Raw genomic sequence first — 6,126 nt, forward strand, 5'->3', positions numbered from 1 at the left:
ACAAATCCTTCTGAAATGTCCTTGTGTGGAAACATGCTTTCATCTGGATTTATGAAAATAATTTCACATAATTCATACATTCACATAATTTTCAGCATTTTGTGGACAGAATCCTACATTACAAGCTAGAGGGTTTGAACATTTAAGAGTGAAGAATTTAAGACAAGTTTTTGTATTGTGACTGTAGTGTTTGTTGGTTCTAGTACAATGTAAACCCGTGTGTAGATATATCCATTATGTATATAATGTATATATCTGAGGGGTTCAGCTGACAAAATCTTGGGAACCCTGGACTTAATGCATCACTCACCTGAGGAGGACAACAGCAACAGGACACTTTACAATTTAACGCTGACAGACAGATGGAGATGATAAACTGAAGCAAGGTGAATAACAGCAACACACCACTGGTTCCCCTTAAAGAGAGTCTGAGAGAAAAACCAACATTATCACAGATAATACACAACAAAATAAATTGATAATTAGTACTCAAACAGCTACACTGGCTGCTCAGCAGTCAAGAATCTATTACTCTTAAGGTTCATGTGGTAATATATTTATTGAAACTGGGCTGAGTTTACAATTAATGTATAATATCAATATTTTCATGCATTGTAAATGATAAATAATAGTAAGAGATTTATAAACAACTTTTGAAATGTTGGGAAAAAGACTGGACGGATAAATGCAGATTAAGGCTTGACTTCTGGTAAGTGTACTGACCACACAATGATCTTACTATAAATATAAATATAAATATGAATATAAAAGCTTATAACATGCCTTTTCTGTATCATAATAATAACAACATGTATAATTGTTGCAGTAAGTGTACTGGTAAGTGAAGAATGGTCCTCCTGCCAAATCCAGTGAAATTAAAATAAGGGCAATGCCTGCGGTTACAGCACTGACAATGTTCAGTCCAAGTGAACCATTCACCTATCGGCAGAAAACCAGCGTAAAGTTATTTAACACACTGTTTTAAAATAGATGTTAAAGTATATGGAGTGTGATAAAAAAAAATAAACTAAAAATAACAAGTGTTGTGTACATACCAAACAGTAACTGGAGGGCGAATTAAGTTTGTTTTCTACAGCGATGCAGAGTGAGCCTGCAATAATGTACTGAGAGGAGAGAGAAGGGCAAATATTGAGGCTTTTGCTGGAATATGTACAGATGGTACTCAACCAGAATAAGCTTTTTACTGCCATGTGTATCATAAGATTGTTGCGTTTAAGAGACTTGCTTGATTGCCGTTCCCCATAGCATCAGCATTGTCTCATTCCACATCTCAGGAACCATGGTTACATTTATAATCTGACACATTTTACTGCACCTTATCTCTGCATTTGGAAGTAAACTTTGTGAAATACGGGTTGTCATTCAGAGAAATGCGTGCATTTGTGATGCAATGACATAAACGGATATTATTAAATGACAAAACTGTTAGTTTGTGTTGTGTTCTAACCACACACACTCCAAAACTGTACAAATCACAAAAATGACTCCTCAGTCTATGTGTGTTCCTGTCTGTATTCCTTGTTATTTGGATGAATAAAGACTGTTGATGTTAATCCCCTTGGTTTCTGCGCTCCTTCATCTCCTCGTCTCTGCCACAATAGGCGAGCTGTGACATCTTCAGACTTTATGTAGACCAACACTGAAAATGTGTAGCCTCTGCTTATTTATGGAGCACAATGTGTGATGTGCAGAAAAGAAATATCAACTCACTAGTATGTTTTATTAATCATTTGCTGTAGTTAAAACATGGACTTCATTAATTCAGCCATGAGTTTTAGATCCATTGATTTAGCACATTGGCCCCTACCTTTTAGTTTTTTCAGTTTCAGTCTTTTGTAGGGTTCTGTGAGGGGATATATATCAAAAAAGGAGCGATAGTGTAATGAATATGTATGTCTAAGACCTGTTGAAATGCATCAGTAAATTATTGAAAATTGTAAAGTTTTATATGTGACAAGTGTATTAATATGGTCACGGTGCTGACAAAATAAATCATTGTGTTAGAAAATGTGGATGTGGAGTGCCTTTTCTATTTACTTTCACCTCTAATTTGTGATAATCTAAAATACTGGCAATACAGTAAAAAGTAAGCACACTTTAAGCACTACCATCATGGTAATATTTTACTGTAACTAATTAGTCATGATTAAATATTAGAATGCTACATTATTATTGCTGCCAGTAATTTAGTTCATTATTTTATCTTAATTTATAAAGGAGAAGTACAGTTAGTACTGAGCAATGCTGATAGCCTGGTGTTGATTTTTCAAACGGTTGTATTTACTGTCATGTCCTTGAGGTGGAGGTACAGTACACATGGCGGTAATAGGCATTTTTGGTTGACTACCTACTGTAGCTTGTATTATACAAGGCAGAACACTAAACTGTATAATTTCTTACGATGATAGATCCCCAGTAAGGAACACCAATAAAGACAAAGATGGATTCTGCATGAACTGTAGACACAATGCCAAACAGGAGAGTCATCACACCGCGATCATTATCTGGACAGTCTGTGTAGGACAAGAAAAAAATACATTCTGAATAGCACAAAAGAGTCTTTTATAAAGTAAAACAGTATCAAATGTACAATACAGTTTTTTGGCAGCTGTAGTTATGGACTTCTTTATTGAATCATATATATATATATATATATATATATATATATATATATATATATATATATATATATTTCTACATTGTATGACTTCACATACTGATTTGTGGATATGCAAAATTTGGACATTGTTTAATATTTTTGGATAGTTTGCTTCTAAAATGTAAATTTTACAATTTTAATCTCCAAATGATAAATCTTATCTTATATTAGAGGATTTATTGCATTGTCACCAAGACAAAAAGTCACATTCTTCAATAAAATTTGTGTATGCTTTGTTAATGTGTTTACCTCTCCTTCTTTAGAACTGATTCATGCACTTTTCTTACCTCACACATAAATAAAAAACAAATATTTTGGTTTACGAAAAATTTCTCACCCCAAGGGCCTTTGGTTGGCCTTTTAGAAAAGCCCTAAGTCCATGAAGAAGTGAAAGTCCTGTTATCTGTTGGACATAAACAGGCGCGAGGAGCATTTGTTTCCGGTCCCAACTGCTGTTGTTTGTATGGTGGTTGTTGCAGCTGGATGACCAAAGAATTTATGGGTATAGCAGTCGACATTCTTGTTTCAGGATCTGAAATTGACCTGCAAAAATCATAATAAATAAAACCTTTGAACATTATATTATAAAATACATTTTCTGTTAACAACAACAACAAAAATCGCATTAAACATATTAAAAGCAACGCATATATTTATATACTTTATATTGTTTACATACATTAATGCAGTTATGCCATAGTAGTTATTACCATCAGTAGAATTATTGTTATCAACTATAATAAATCTATTAGACATTGAAAACATGGAATATACTGTAAAACAAACAGCTCATGTTTAAACTGATCTATATCATTTCCATTTAAGGCATTTAGCAGATGCTCTATTCCAAAGATACTAGCACATATAAGTGCCCTACTAGCCATTATAAATCCCCTTATTACCAAATAAAATTATTAAGGAAATTTATTCATTATTAACATTTTAGTTTTATAACCATACATACATATAAATTTGTATAAAAGTATTCAGATGTAGTGTAAGTATATTTACTGCTTTACCAGGGAAAAAACTCCTCTCTTCAGCTGGTTTCTCGTGTTTTACTCTGGAAGTTCTGTTCAGTCGTCTGAGGTAAGCCAATGCAAATTCTATGTCATATGTGTAACTGCTGATACTTTTTACCCAGAATGAAAGGGGAAGAAGGTGGAGCTCAGGTGATTATGAAAAATGGCAAACCTGGCCATTATGAGATAAAAACCACCAAAAAATAAAAAGAGAAGTTTTTATAAATGTGTACTGAAATGTGGTAAAATTGCCTTAGTGAAACCAGGTAACGCTCTTTAGTTGATAACAGACTGAACCCTTTTGCATCTCAGAAGTGTAATAAATCTAAAATAATTTGTATAAATTTTCCTTTAGTCAAACAAATTTCTGTCAAATAGCATTGTGTTAAGAGTACACTCTTATAAACAATCATTGGTCCAAAACTTGAAAAAAAGTGTTTACATTTTACTGGTTTGATACAGCTTTAAAAAAAGAAAAAAAGAAATATTGTTACATGTGCTTTCAATTTTTATTCTTTTCTAAAAGTACATTTTTCATAGCTGTTAGTATAAGCAGACACATAGATTATGACTATCGGGGATCTTTTTTTCAAAAACTAAATAAAATATATAAAACTAAATTGTTGTAAAACAGTAGTCACACTTGAGTTGTTTTTGGTCAAAATTAACACTTTCCAAAGTGTTGAGAAGTGAAATACAATAAAAGAAGTGCTGCAGTTAATAAGATAAAGTTTTTTTTTTTGTATTCTTGTTATTTATCTATGTATCACAGTCAACTGAAAGTCATTAATGAAAGAGAGTTATTTTAACAAAGGTTAAGAGTCAAGTGTTCAACTAAAGATAACCATAATGATGACTTAAAATGAAATGTTCAAATTGTCACCTAGCTAAACCTCTGTTTAATAAAATCAAGAATCTGTGATTTGTTCATTAACTTATTTAATTGACAAAAGTACAAAGAAAAGATTTCCAAAGTTTTCATTGACCAACGTAAATGTATTTTGCTAATATGAACAAATTTAGATTTTGATGGCTGCAACACACACCAAAAAATTGGGAAAGAGGCATGTTAAACACTCTGTCACATCAATCTTCCTTTTAATTACAATGGTTCATTGTTTGGGAACTGAGGATACTAATGGTTAAAGTTTTGCAAGAAAAATTTCTGTCTAGTCTCGCTTGATACAAGGCTTCAGATGCTCAGCAGTCTGTGATCGTCTTCTTATTATTCTTCTTATGATTGGTGGTAATTTTTTTTAAGATGGGGAGTCTGTGGTCTTACACATTCACTCTTTCTTGTTATAATGAATTGTAACATATTTTTTCTGTATGTGAGAAAACAGTCTAACAATTTATGTATGTGTATAGGTGGCATTGTTGAATGCATGCACATGCAGAGCTGGCATTGTCTTGATAATATAAGCCTCCATGTCAATGATACCTTCACACATATGCCAGTCACCCATGCTGTTTGCTGTGCTGCACCCCCATACCATGAAATATGTTTGCTTCTGTCGCTAATGAAAGTCTGGATGGTCCCTTTGGTCTTTGGTACTGAGAACTCAAAATGTGGACTGATCTGAGTACAGCACACATATTCACTGTCTTTTTGACTATCTAAGATTAGCTGTGGCCCAGAGAACCAGGCAGCATCGCTTCATAGAATTGATATATAGCGTTCTCCTACAGTAACAGAGATTCAAGCAGCAGACTGTGTAAAGTGACAGCAGTTTTCTGAAGTACTCCTGAGCCCATGTGGCTATATTTAACACCGCAGCACGACGGTTTCTTATGCAATACCATCTGAGGGCTCAAAGTAGAGACCTGTGCGGGACGAATTTTTCAAACCACTGTTATTTTTAACAGAAAAGCAAGCATGGGCTGCTGTGTGCATGTTTTGGCATGACAGAATGTGAGCAGCGCGCTTCCTTTATTATCACTAAAAGCTCTGTTATAACACAATAAATATATGCACAATGAATCTTTCACAATGTCTACACTTCGTGTGTTTAAATGAGAGGATTCATGAGCATGCAATTTCAGCACTGCGGTGAGTAGATTCTAACTAATGGCACTTTTCCACTGCATGATACGGTACGGTACGGTTCACTTTTGGGGGGTTTTCCACTGGGTACAGTACCTGGTACTGTTTTTAGTACCACCTCGGTTGAGGTTCCAAGTGAATCGTAATGTTACGAATATGTGACGTGTAAACTCTGCTGAGTACTTATTGGCCGGAGAGAATCGTCACTACTTTTTAAATCTAGCAGTTCTGTTGCGTTTGTGTCGCAAGTTCAGTGACAGGTACAGACGTTCCTCTTGTTGATAGCAGAGGAGCGGATCCAGCGAACATCCAACGCAGAATGAAAAAGTTTTTCAGGAGTCATGGCAATAGAGCCGGCGCAACTATCACGACATGTGAAT

General features: G+C 34.3%; 1 pseudogene; it reads right to left on the minus strand.

Moving 5' to 3' along the window:
- Window positions 1-550: 550 nt before the first annotated feature.
- Window positions 551-3,734, minus strand: LOC109081830 (annotated as a pseudogene).
- Window positions 3,735-6,126: the final 2,392 nt, after the last annotated feature.

This window comes from Cyprinus carpio, unplaced genomic scaffold (genome assembly GCF_018340385.1).
Source record: "Cyprinus carpio isolate SPL01 unplaced genomic scaffold, ASM1834038v1 S000006610, whole genome shotgun sequence".
Taxonomy (NCBI): domain Eukaryota; kingdom Metazoa; phylum Chordata; class Actinopteri; order Cypriniformes; family Cyprinidae; genus Cyprinus; species Cyprinus carpio.